Source organism: Artemia franciscana, chromosome 14, assembly GCF_032884065.1.
Source record: "Artemia franciscana chromosome 14, ASM3288406v1, whole genome shotgun sequence".
Taxonomy (NCBI): domain Eukaryota; kingdom Metazoa; phylum Arthropoda; class Branchiopoda; order Anostraca; family Artemiidae; genus Artemia; species Artemia franciscana.
The window spans coordinates 21,634,594-21,648,622 of NC_088876.1; the positions used below are offsets into that span (position 1 = coordinate 21,634,594).

Below are 14,029 nucleotides of genomic sequence, written 5' to 3' on the forward strand. Positions count from 1 at the left end.
TATCTTACGAATAGATGGTCGGATCTTAATGAAATTTGATTCTTAGAAAGAATTCATGTATCAGAGCTCTTATTTCAAATCCCGACCAGATCGTTTGACATTGGGGGGAGTTGGAGGGGGAAATCTTGGAAAAACACTTGGAGTGTAGGAATCGGGATGAAGCTTGGTTGGATAGAATAAACAAATTTCCTTGATACGTGATTGACAGAATCGTACTGGATTCGCTCTCTTTGGGGGAGTTGGAGGGAGGGGTTCAGTGATTTGGCGAGTTTGGTGCTTCTGGGCGTACTAGGACGATGAAAATTGATAGGCGTGTCAGGGAGCTGCACAATTTGACTTGATAAAGTCGTTTTCCCAGATTCGACCATATGGGGGGCTAAAGGGAGAGGAAAAATTAGAAAAAATTAGGTATTTATAACTTACGAGTGGGTGATCGGATCTTAATGAATTTTGATATTTAGAAGGACATCGTGACTCAGAGCTCTTATTTTAAATCCTGACCGGCATTAAGCCTCTTATTTTTCCTTATTATTCCTTTTTAAATCAATCTATTGATTCATAGAATTTTGTTAGAGCTCATACCATACGATCTCTTGGCTCTTAGCTCTTCTCGCCTCGTCACAAGTGCCATATGAGCTCTTAGCTCTTGTTTTTATAGTAATTTTAGAAAATCCTGCGCCCTTTTCATTGATTTTCTGTTCCCCCATGACATATTTCTCCAAGGAAAGATCCTCCCACATAGCCCCCTCCCCTCAACCCCACCCCCAAACCAAAAAAAAAATCCCCTGAAAACGACTGTACACTTCCCAACAACCATTATTATATGTAAAAACTGGTCGAAGTTTGTAACTTGCAGCCCCTCCCCCAGGGACTGTGGGGGAGTAAGTCATTCCCAAAGACATAGTTATTACTATGTTGGTCACTTAAAAAGTGCACTAGAAATTTTCACTTCCGTTAGAATGAGCCCTATTGCGACATTCTAGGACCACTTGGTCGATACAATGACCCCTGGGGAAAAGAAGAAAAATAACAACAAATAAACACGCACCCGTGATTTGTCTTCTGGCAAAAAATACGAAATTTCACATTTTTGTAGATAGGAGCTTGAAAATTTTGCTTTAGGGTTCTCTGATACGCCGAATGCGATGGTGTGATTTTCGTTAAGATTGTGTGACTTTTAGGGGGTGTTTTCCCCTATTTTCTAAAATAAGGCAATTTTTTTCAGGCTCGTAACTTTTGATGACAAAGACTAAATTTGATGAAACTTATATATTTAAAATCAGCATGAAAATCTGATTCTTTTGATGTATATTTTAGCATCAAAATTCCGTTTTTTAGAGTTTCGTTTACTATTGAGCCGGGTCGCTCCTTACTAAAGTTCGTTACCACGAACTGTTTGATTTTTTACTGAACAGATTTTTCATAACGTGTTTTAAGACTTTCAGTCACTATGAGCTGTGCTCCGCTATTTAATAGATTGCAGAAATTGCTGCAGCCGTGATTGCTATGCTTGCTTTAATTTTGATCAATTTGATATTAGGGGGTGTATTTATGATTAATTAAAAAGAAAATTAAAACAGTTTTTAAAGCCATAAGGCTTTAAAATTTGAAGCCATAAGGCTTCAATGTATAATGGTCATTTTTCCCCAAAGACACTTCATATGGAAGGGTGACCGTTTAGACTTTGGAGGGGACTCATTTTATTGGAAATTGAAAGTTTTGGTGCCCTTTTTAAAAGTCAAAAGAGACTGAAGCGTGAACGACCCTCCCCCCCCCACCCTTCGTTTGCCAAAGACATCTAAAATTTTGAAATAACCGTTTTGTTCAAAATAGTCCACATTTCAAGTAAATATACCTTTGAGGTTGACATAACCTCTGCAGCCCCATTGCAAGGGCTTCAAGTTATGCGAATTACCCTTTTTTATCACATTAGGTTTTAAATTTAGAAAAGGGTGAATGTTTTATCCCAGGTCTTCAAGATGGGCTAGGGTACTAAAGTGAAACTTTAAATAACTTTTGAGAGAGACGCTGTGTACAATCAAAACATAATACGTGCATACTGGTTGTCAAAATGTTGTATTAGCAATATTTAAGGAATGACTTAGGATTATAAGTTGAAACTTTTGAGGGTAGGTTGAGGGGAATATTTAAAATTGACCAGAGGGAAACGTTTCCCCTTTTTAGGTGCCCCCTATCCTCAGCATTGATCGAAGTTTTGAAATACAAATTTTGTTCAAACTAGTCAAAAGGTCTAATAGATGTGTCTTCAGGGATTCAGGGACCATAAACACGGGGCAAGGATTGTAAATTCTGCAGTTTTTCTGTTCTTTACATGCAAGATTTATGTGCTTTTCCCACGTCATTACCGGTATGTAGTTCCTAGTGGTGAGGGATGTAATCTCAAGATTTCCATGGGTATGTGAATCGTGAAATGAGATTAAAAATTTCTTGTGAAGTTCATAAGATCTCTAGCAGTTTTTCAGCAAAATGAAAAAACCATTTTTTTTTCGATGTTGTACATGGTGTCAAAACAAAGCTATCCTTGCTAAAAATGTGAACAATTTTAGAGAAATTTTATGCCGTATTCCCACACAATATTAAAGTATCTGAAAACGGTACAAACATACGGAACAACAGATAGAGATACGGAACAAAGATCCGAATCTCTTTTGGATTTCTCAGGGATATTTCTAGAAAAGTCAATCTCAATTGCCAAATTCCAATTTTCCTATTTCAGAAATTTTGGTTTGATCATTCTTGTATTTTATTGGAGTAATACTATGAAAAGTACTCAAGACAACCTAAACTTTCTTATATACAAAAGCGCTTCTTTCACTTGGAAATTTTCATCCAAAGTCGTCATGATGCAAAAAAGAATTTTGACATTCTAGATGTAACTTTTTTCTAGACAAGGTAAATTTTCTTCCAATACAAATGGAATCATGCTGATAGGAACACATTGAGTTTTTAAGAACTGGAGTTGACATAGGTCTCCCCTTGCAACTATGGCCATTAAAGGACGCGCAAAACTAAAAGAGGGCCCGATAGGAGGGGCTATTTCCACTCTAATAAATTTCATTCATTAAACGTGGATCAGTTTCCAATTCAATAAGCCACCTCTCAGGCTAAAAAAATAAATAGTACTCGTTACATTTCGAAATTACTACGGTCACCTCTTCAATACGAAGTGGCCGTTGACCATTTATTTAGGCAGGGATGAAGCAATACACCACTAAGACATCCCTTCTCAATTTCAAAATAACTGGTGAAGCCGGGTTTTCGTAGTAAATTTTACTTCAAACTCAATCTCTGTGGAGTGTTTGGTTCCATCAAGGCGTTTTCAATCTTTAGAAATCCAACTAAGCATCCCCACTTTGAAGCTATCAATGACAGCCACACAACAGAAATGGGACTAATTTCAAAAACGATTGCCATTGCTAGCGTTATTAGCTCTTGGACGATTTTCATTAGCAGAGAATCAAGGCTCGATGTGTCCCCTGATGACAATTGTCTTCTGGTTTCATTAAGACTTAACACTCGGACAAGAGCATCCTAATTAGTGGCTTGGAAAACCTTTCTGACTCTAAAGATTTTATTGCTCTGAAAAGTTCAGTACATTCTTATTCTTTCCACTACTGCTTGAAGCAAAAACTTGCCCAAGAGGAAAATTGATTTGTAAAGTTTTTGGCTCCGTGATAAACGGGTTCTTAGACACTTTTTTACTGATTATTTTTCAAACAGTTCGTAAAAACTGTAAGTAAGGAGTAACACGGCTCAATAGTAACCGAAACTCTAAAAATGAAAATTTGATATTAATAAATATATTAAAGGAATTGGCTGGTTATACTGATATCAAAACATATATAAAATTCAATAAGTTTAGCGTTACCCATCAAAAGCTACGCGTCTGAGCAAATCTTCCTGATTTTCAAAAAAGGGGAATCACCACCCTAAAGTCAACGGGGGATCTTAATGAAAATCATAAAACCAAATTCTACGTATCTGAGAATCCCCCCTATTGTAGAAGGTTCAAGCTCAAATCTGCAAAAATGCGGAATTTTTTATTTTTTGCCAGAAGAAAGATCACTGATGCGTGTTTATTTATTTTTTTTCCGGGGGTGATCAAATCAAACCAATAGTCCTAGAATATTGGAAAAGGAATTATGCGAACGGACATTAAACGTTCTAGTGTCCTTTTTAAGTGACCAAAAATATTGGAGGGCAACTAGACACCCTCCCAACCCCTTTTTTCCTCAAAGTCGCTCGATTAAAATATTAAGATAGCCACTTTGTTCAGCATAGCTGAAAGGCCCAATAGCTATGCCTTCCAAGATAACATGACCTCCACAGCCCCTGAGGAAAGGTATTTAACTTATAAAATTTGCCCATTGTCTACGTATCATATTTGTTTTGGGGAAGTGTGCAAAATTTTTTCGGTTGGAGAGGAGGAGTATTTTTTATGCTGGGAATTTTTCCATGGAGATAATTTTCCTTAGAAAAGGAAGTTTCCGAGGCATAAACTTTGCTGGAGAAAATTTACGCTTGGGGAATTTACGAGAATTCCTATATGAATTTCTTTTCATTAGTCTTACTTTCTCTTTTCCGACTCAGTTTTACTTGTGGAAACGTTCAGGGGAACTCTCTAGGGGAAATTTTTACCGGTTTAGGGTTGTAAGGGGTATCCTTCTGTTGGAGGAGCATTTTTCATGGGAGGAACTCGCCATAAGGGAATTTTTCATGTGATAAATTCTCCAGAGGGATTTTCCTGTGGGAGCAACTTTCTGCTAGGGGACAGGGTATTTACATAAGAACTTTTCCACGGAGGCGAGAATTTCTGGAATGATTTTAAAAACAATTTTTTCAAATGTAAGTCTTTTCCAGATAGAAGTGCGGTAGAAAAAGTTTTTTACCTGGAACCGTCCACGAAAATATGCTGGAGAAATTTTTTAACTAGAATGGAATTTTCCTGGGAGGAATTTCCCTGGCAGAGGCGGGATTTTACGTGAGAATAACTTTCCATGGAGGGATTGTCCATGAGGAGAATCTCCCATTGAGAGAGATCTGCATTTCTCGGAATTATTTAAAAACGATCAGAAATGAAAAAAAAAACTAATTTTGATAAAAAAAAAAACCTCAAATTTTATATAAGGGTGGATGACCCATCCTTAATATGTCGCTCTTTGTGCTAAAGATGTTCTGTATTAAAAAAAAAATAACTTATTCTTCTAATGAAACGATCCTTCTGTTTCAGGAGTCGTTCTTACAGAATCGGGAGGAAAGTCAAACTTTAGTGCAAAGAGTGGGGTATTGTGAATGGGGCAGCCCCCTCATATGATTAATAGTTTCTGTTCGTTTTAAGTTTTGATGTTGCTCCTTACTTTCAGTTGAAAAAAAATCTTATTTTACTTATTTAATATTGACAAGAAGGCTTCTATAATAAAATATATTATACAGAAAACTGTCTAGCCCCAAAGGTGCAATGAACAAAAATAGTTTACTAGCTTTGTAATATTTAAAATGCCTCAACCTTTTCTGGAAAATATCTACAATTATTGTTTTATACCATTCACCTCTTTCCCAAAAGTTTCAGCGGGCTTGCCCCTGATATGCTGATTTTCTTTCTCGATTTTAGAACAGAAGAAACAAACAAAAACAATTTACTGAGACTACTATGTATTTTAAAAGGGCACTAAAGCTGTGATTACCAACTTGGGGTGCAGGCCTCAGCGGTGGGGCATGTCAATATTTTGGTGGTTCATGGGTCAGACGTGCAACCTTCGATTGGATATAATTTAGAGCCTGAAGTCGAACATCTAACCCCAGCTGCACCTGAACCCTCGATTAATTTAATCCCCCTGCAACTGAATCTTTAATTAATTGAACCTCTGCAACTGCACTACATTTAACTGAACCCTCGTGAAACCAAACTTCCGTGCAAATCAGCCCCAATTAACTGATTCTCGTGCAATAGAGCCCCCGTTTAACTGGAGCAACTCAACCCCACTTGACTGAACCCTCATTCAACTGAACCCCCATTTAACTCAATGTTCTTTTAACTCAACCTCCATTTAAATTAAGCCCTGTTTCACCGAACTCAACCCAAGGCCTAAGACTAAGTTTAACTAGCGCCCATTGGATTTGCTTCACGCTTTGTTTGGAGTTCCTAACTTGAACTTCGATTGCAGCTAATTTTCATCAGTGGCAGCCACCGAAACCGCACCTCATTCAGAATGCTGCTTGCGCCGATCTTTTCGCGCATAGAGAAATTAATGATTGCTCCATTCAAGTTGGACTTTATTCAGTCTTCATCTAAAGCCCCAGATTTGGGTTTCTTTTCCTGTAATTTGTCAAGTATTATAATCAATTTTTTTTTAATGTGTAAATGGGGAGGAGGGATGGTCGTTGAATTTGTGCTATAGCTCTAAGATTAGAAATAGCTTTTTCTCTGGTCAGACTTTAATTTTAATAGGATATAGTATATTGTGCAGGAAAACACAAAAGTCAGTAACAATTCGACAAAGAATTGAGAGATTCTGAGAAAAATATTCTAAAAGTAGCGATTTTTTTTAAACATACAAAATCATTTATATTTTGATTACTTGCTTATGATAGTGTTTCATTTTCTTCTCCCGTACTCCTGAAAATAAAAAAAAAATCCTTTTCATTTTCTTTCTTTCTTTCTTCTAAGACTCCCTGCTTTTTGTAGTCTATTTCATCATGATTTCATTATCATTCCTTCACCTTACTAACTATCTTGCCCCTTACTCGGCATTCCATAGCTTTCTACCTTTCTAATTCCTAACATAGATAATTTTTTCTCTTATATTAAATAAAACGAAACAAGTTTTTTTTACTGATACTAAAAAGTGACACTGAAACTTAAAACGAACATAAATTTTTCCATATATGAAAGGGACTCTCCCCTCCTCAACACCCCGCTCTTTACGCTTAAGTTTTTTATTGTTTTAAAAAGTAGAGTTGTGAGAAAGAGTCAAACTTTACCGTAAAAAGCGAGGCGTTGAGAAGGGGACAGCCCCTTCCATATACGGAATAATTTCTGTTCGTTATAAGTTTTAATGTCGTTCCATACTTTCATTTAAAAAAAAAAACTTTTTTTATTTAATTTCTGAACGTTTTGAATTAATGCAAGTTTTAATTTTGGCTCACTGTACATGGCTAATAACAAAAAAAAATGCATATTAATTTTACTTTTTTTTGGCTAAATAGCTCTCTCAAAGTTTTGGTCGGACGATTTTTAGAAAAAACGGGCGGGGGAGAGGGCCTAGTTGCCGTCCATTTTTTTGATTTCTTAAAAAGGCCACTAGAACTTTTATTTTTTTTTTACGAACGTTGTTATTAGTACTAAACAAACGCAACTTACAAATTAACTTACGTAACGAACTTCTATATTCTTATATTTTTATTATGTATATGAGGGGGTTTGCCTCTTCGTCAATACCTCGCTCTTTACACAGAAGTTCGAATTGTGTTCCAATTCTTTAAGAATGACCCCTGAATCATAAAGGCCGCTTAATTAGAACAAATAGCTCATTTGAAATTACTAAACATACTTTAACGTAAAGAGCGAAGCATGGAGGAGGGGACGAACCCTTTCATATACGAAATAATTTCTGTTCATTTTAAGTTTTAATGTTGCTCCTTACTTTCAGTTGAAAACACTTGTTTTTTATTTAATTTCTTATTATTTTTTAAAATAATCCTGAAAATCCAGCACCCCCATCATGGAAATTCTCTTTCCCCATGATAATTCCTCCATGAAGTGATCTTCCCACGTAACCCTCTCCCCCCAACACCCCATCACAAGCAAATAACCACCCTGAAAACGCCTGTATACTTCCCAATAACGAATACAATGTGTAAACAATGGGCAAAGCTCATAACTTGTAGCCCTTCCCCTGGGTACTGTGGGGAAATAAGTCATCCTCAAAAACAAAGTTATTTGATTTTTCGACTATGCTGAAAAAAATGGCTATCTCAATATTTTGATCCGGTGACTTTGGGAAAAAATAAGCATGGGAGGGGGCCTAGTTGCCTTCCAATTATTGGCTACTTAAAAATAGCACTATAACTTTTAATTTCCTTTGGAATGAGCCTTTCGCGACATTCTAGGACCACTGGGTCGATACGATCTCCCCCGGGAAATAACACCCAAATAAACATGCATCCGTGGTCTTTCTTCTGGCGAAAAATAGAGAATTCCACATTTTTGCAGATAGGAGCTTGAAACCTCTACAGTAGGGTTCTCTGATACGCTGAATATGATAGTGTATTTTTCGTTAATATTCTATTACTATTAGGGAGTGTCCTTTTTTTCGAAAATAAGGCTCATATTCTCAGGCTCCAAACTTTTGATGGGTAAAAATAAACTTGATGAAACTTATATATTTAAAATCAGCATAAGAATCTAATTCCTTTCATGTATTTATTGGCATCAAAATGCCGCTCTTTAGAGTTTCGTTTACTATTGGGCCGGGTCGCTCCTTATTACAGTTCGTTACCACGAACTGTAGTGATTTTTGGGAAATTTTTTTCCAAAAATCAATCATTTCTTAATCCAGGCGAATCAAATAAGAAAACAAAATAAGGTAAGAAATAACTCCCACAATTTCTAATTAAGTTTCATACAATCTTTAAAAAAATCACTTCAAATCTAAACTCTATAATCTGAAATTTTATACACAATCCTGTACTATTGGTATATTCCCCAAAATTAAATTAAATCTTAAGCCCCATAGATTCAAAATATCCTTATTTAATTAAAAATAGTAAAACTTCTATATTCAATCAAAAATCCTAAACATTCAAAATATTTAACTACAAATATTCAAACTACCACTTTAAATTAAATTATTTAATTAAAAATCAAACTCTATAATTATGACTATTCTATCCTAAATCCCACATTTATTTAAAAAAAAATCCATATTCAATATCTAACCAAATGAATTTCAAAATTTTTCAATACAATAAAACCTTACCTTAGAACTCATAATTAAAATATGAAAAATGTTTAATATTAAACATGAAAAATCTAAAGTAAACGTTGAAACTAACAACTAAATCTAAGTTTCCGATTAAATATAGAATTTTTAAAAGTATCAAATTTTACATCAAACTTATTTGCTACTCTTCTTCTTCCATTTTCTCAAAATATTCCTTCATTCTTTTCTATTGCTATTTCCGTTTTCACCATACTACCTTCAGGACTTATCTGTTTTTCTCGTGCTCTCGATGCATAGCACCAATAATGAGATATAATGAATGTGACCATTGGGTTTGTGGGCTCATCGTTACCGTTAACCTTCAGATAAGATATTTATTTTAAGTTAATGGCCGTGCATCTTTTCACTTCCTTTAAATTATTTTGATTTTTTTTCTGACTTTTTTTTTTTCATATTCGAGCATCAAATAGACTACGGTATCTTGTTCTTCCTTGCATGCTCCACATCATGCGTCAATCCCTTCTAGTTTCATTTTTTGCTTCACGTGTTCAGTTGACACATTTAATTGGAAGAAATTTTAGCTTTTATACTTTTCTTCTGTTTGTGCGAAAGTATTATGAGGTTTTTGACAGTTTGTAGTACATCGGATGCTTTACTGTTTCCCAGTCCTCCTCTCTGGTTCTCGCTCATTATCTCCGGCAGCACTTTTTCAGTCTGTTTGCTAGAATCATGGAAAGTAAATGGTAGTCACAGTCTGTTATGTTTACTGGCCTCTAGTTTTCTAATTCATCAGGATTTCCTTTCTTAGGTAGTAGCTTCATCATCCCAATCATTCTGTCTTCGATCCTTCTCGGTTAAGCATCTCATTGTATATTTTTGACAATATCTCAGTCAAATCTTCTCAACATCATTTATAGAACTCGTAAGGAATCCCATTCATTCCTGAAGATCTTTTTTTTTTTTAATTTCGTTTATTGCTTTTTCTACTTTTTCTTACATTATTTGCGATTTTAAATATTCACTTTGTTATTAAGTTACCTTCATTATATCTATTTTTTTTCATATACTCTTTCACCTGTTTTTTCATCCTGAGTTTTGTTTCCTTTTGAAAATGGTTTCTCGTAAGATTCTTTCGAAGATTCTCTTTCAGTAACTGGACTGCTTGTTTTCCCGTCTTTTCTTTTCAGTCATCTGGCTAACACCGCCGATTTCGGTTTGCTTTTGCGTTTTACTGAAACCTTCTCTTTATCTATTTCTGTTTCGTAGCATGTTTCGTTATTTTTTCCCCCGTCTTTTTGTTTCCTCTATTCCGCACTTAATCTTTGCTTTCCTTCGATTGTAACATTGCTTCTTCATCTTTTTGACTTCTTCTTCAACCTTACCGCTTACTTCATATTTTTTTTCTTTGACTGAGCGTTTCTCTTTATCTTGTCACTGCTTCGCTGCTGCCTTTCTAGAAACTGTATTTCTGTTTGTGTTATAAAGATCTCGATTATAAAGATCTGAAAATCTCCATGTATACCCAAAACTGACTAATTATCAAAGAAGCCATGCCCCATGCTCTCTTCTTTGGAAGATGTTCTTTTTTAGCTGTTTCAGTCCCCAACTGTCCTCTTCTCATCAGCAGGAAAATCAAAACAACTAACTTGAAATCAATCACGCAACCATTGCTAAACTGCAGTTGACTATTTGGGTTCATGATGTTAGTTTTGTAAATCTTGCGCAAAGGACACTATTTTTGGACCACTATCATTTGCCCACTGAGCTGCTGAAATTGGTGCCAAAAAAGGTTACGTGTGTCCAGTTTTTTATCTCCGCACTGGTAGCTTCATCACAATCGAAACTTGGAGGACCAAACCGTGAGCACCCAAAAACGTCTCGAGCGGACAACTTTTTAGACCGATAAAGTTTGGTCGTTAGTTTTGACTCTTTGATCCAGGAAAGTTCTGGGTCTCTGGCATTGTCGAAGATTAAATTTTAGAAGAACATGAAGATAATTAAGTTTTAAGGATTGTCCCAGATCTCGAATTGTAATATACTAATTTATGATGTATTTTATTCTTTTTGTGACTTTATTAGCCAATTATATTAATAGAATTATAATATGTTCTAATTTAGCCCTCTTATCTTCTTCTTCTAAACCTGCTTCCATTTCAGTAAGCTCATTGGCTATTCAAGAGGTTGCCACCCATAGACCTGGCTGTTTATCATTATTTTGTTGATTATGCTTTGCCCTATTGATACAATTCAAGACAAAAGGTTGTTTTCTATCTTGAAAGGCAGTTGAGTTTGGGGAAGTTAAATTTTAATATTCAGGCTGCAGTAGGCTAGCCTAGGTCTCATAAATTTTGACAAAATGTTTTGCCTTTTTATGTTTTTAGTATTAATCTTGGCTATTAGTTTTGAAAATAAAGGGTAAGTTCCTAGCTGGCAATATAATTTAGCTACAATAAAAGTGAGTAGCCCTACATTATGTGAGGCTTTTTTTATGTTCTTTCATAATTCAGTAATCACCTTTGGGGAAAATCTCCTTCAGCCTCCTTTTTAGGCCTTTGGCTTTCTTGGGTAAAATTGTAGACAAGCTACTTTTTGCCTTTGTGGAAAGGGGTTAGGTTAGGAAAATGAAACTTTCAGGAATAGATTTACAGACTATAGTAGGCTATATCATGGAAAGGTATTTTGAAGTACTTACCTCCACTCCTTCTCCCTCTAGAGGGCACTTACCTTTCAGCTTCACAACTTTGATCAATCCCAATTTATAAGGCTTTAACAATATACAAATAAATTTCCTAAATTTAGAAAAAAACATGGATATTGCTTAAAATTCTAATAAAATAACAAGAATTGCATTTTTCAAAACTAAAACCAGAAAAAAAGAAACTGTGAATAAAGGTGTAATGTTGTTTTATAAAATTCCAATAAGTATAGCTAGAATCCAGTAGGCTATAGCCCTGTTGAGTTGGCAAATTTCTAAGACTTAGAAATCAGAAGAGGGTTAACATATTGGCAAGGGGTACTTGTGCAATACACCCCCTACCACTCAATTTGTTCATTCACTGACACATTATAGAACTTTTTTTTTATTAGTTTCTTGTGGCTTAGCATGAGACAAGACAAAGAGAAGTGACAGAATAGGATCTAACAAATTTGATCCCACTTGTTTCTAATGAAGGTTACACTACAAGTACTAGTGTCCCTGCATTTTTGGCCCTTTTATCAGATGAAAATAAATGTACAGTATGTCCTTGCTTTTTTTTAATTTTGTAAATTTTTATTGCACCTACCTTTCTCAAAGTATAATAGAGGGATTAGTAACCATTATAACATACAATACCCATCCTGTACACTGCTGTACAGAAAAGACTAGAGAAGTTCAGTAGCAGTCTAGCAGGAAATGAATTAGAAAATCTTGAGATAAATCAATTACAAGTTTACCAATTTTAAAGTAAACTCTTCATCAAGACCTGCCACCAGCTTCAATAACCAAGAGTCCACTGCTATTTTCACATTGTTATCATCATCATAATGGTTGCCACTGAGGTGGCAACTGGTTGAACTGGAGATGAAACATGGGTTTCATATGTCATTCCCAAATTGAGGTAACATGACATGTGATAGAAACACAGACACTTTTCTGTAAGGTTGAATACCAAACAGACTCAGTCCCAATGCAAAATCATGGTGTCAGTGATTTGGAATAGGCATGGTGTTTTAATGATCAACTAAATGCAACAAGGAATCACTATCAATGCAAAAGCCTACTGCCAAACCTTCAGAAAACTCTGCAGAGCAATAAAAAAAAAAGAAGAAAAAAACTTGGTATGCTGACAAATTGAATTGTCCTTCTTCATGACAATGCATGACCTCACACTGCAGGTCAGAGCTGCAATTTGTTGGACAGTATTGACTGGGAAGTTTTAGATTATCCACCAAACAGTCCTGATCTTGCACTTACAATTACCATCTGTTTATCCACTCCAGCAAAACCTCAGTGGCAACAATTACAATGATGATGATGACATAGAAACAGCAGTGAATTCTTTGTTATTGGAGCAGATGGTAAGTTTTTATGAAGTGGCTACTTTAGAATTAGTTAATAGGTATGAAAAGTGTTTAAACAAACTTGGCAACTATGCTGTTGAATAGAGTAAAGTATGTATTTTCTGAAAATAAATTTACTTTGTTGAAATAACTTTTCCTTGTGTACTTATCTTCAAACAGACCTTACTTAAAAAACACCCCTCATATATAGTTAGAAAAAAAAAACACAAAAAAACTAATAATCACATCTGAAGTATCTTGATTACACTGCTGTATTGTGATAAGTTTATCTAAATAGACCAATACAAGACAAATATAAGGAGTTGGAATTAAACAAAAAACAGAGCAAACATTTCTAACTCTGAATGGTCAGTGGCATTCTGAATAGATAATGGTCAGACACACTCCAAGTCTATCTTCTGTTTCATTAGGTTTCACTTCAAAAGGTTAGTTGTTTTTTTCTGTGGTTGGAGACTGAGGATGGGTAGAGGTTCATTGTCTTTTCGCTTTGTTTTTTCAACTGGCTGAAAATATCCCTGGTTCTTAAATTATATTAAAGCACATGTGCCAGCAACAGGGTTGGGGTAATTGTACTGTAGAACTTAACTATTTGGGTGATCTTGTGGTGCTACTTCCTTTGTGTGGAGTCAGGGGCATCCTAGCTGAACTTTCACTCCATGTTTCTCTAGTAGCTGTCTACTGGCTTCTTAAATGCTTCAATAGATGTCACTTGGACTGTTGCTTTACTTAGAGAGTTTCACACTTGGGCAGCAAAGAATTTGTATTGCTCATGGTGTTTGTGAGTAATATATTTGGTTTCTTTGAGCATCCCCTGGTGATTTTGATTCAGCTGCAGAGAAAAGGGCATTTTGTACATAAGCATCCAATAGTTTCATCATCATTGCTACATCTCCATGCATCCTCCTGTAGGTCAACATTGGCAGGTTAGATTTTTTAGGCATTCCTCATATTGCAGGTGTTTTATATTGTTCAGGAGCTTAGTAGTTCTCCTTTGACCTCTGTCA

General features: G+C 35.4%; 1 protein-coding gene across 2 annotated transcripts in view; it reads left to right on the plus strand.

The window, feature by feature from the left end:
- The first annotated feature begins 10,935 nt into the window (after positions 1–10,935).
- LOC136035450 (tight junction protein ZO-2-like) overlaps positions 10,936–14,029 on the plus strand; it is a 160,539-nt gene continuing 157,445 nt past the window's right edge. For both annotated transcript variants that reach the window (XM_065717262.1, XM_065717264.1), the window contains exon 1: positions 10,936–10,993. The gene's annotated coding sequence lies outside the window, so the exon portion shown is untranslated. The remainder of the gene's footprint in view (positions 10,994–14,029) is intronic.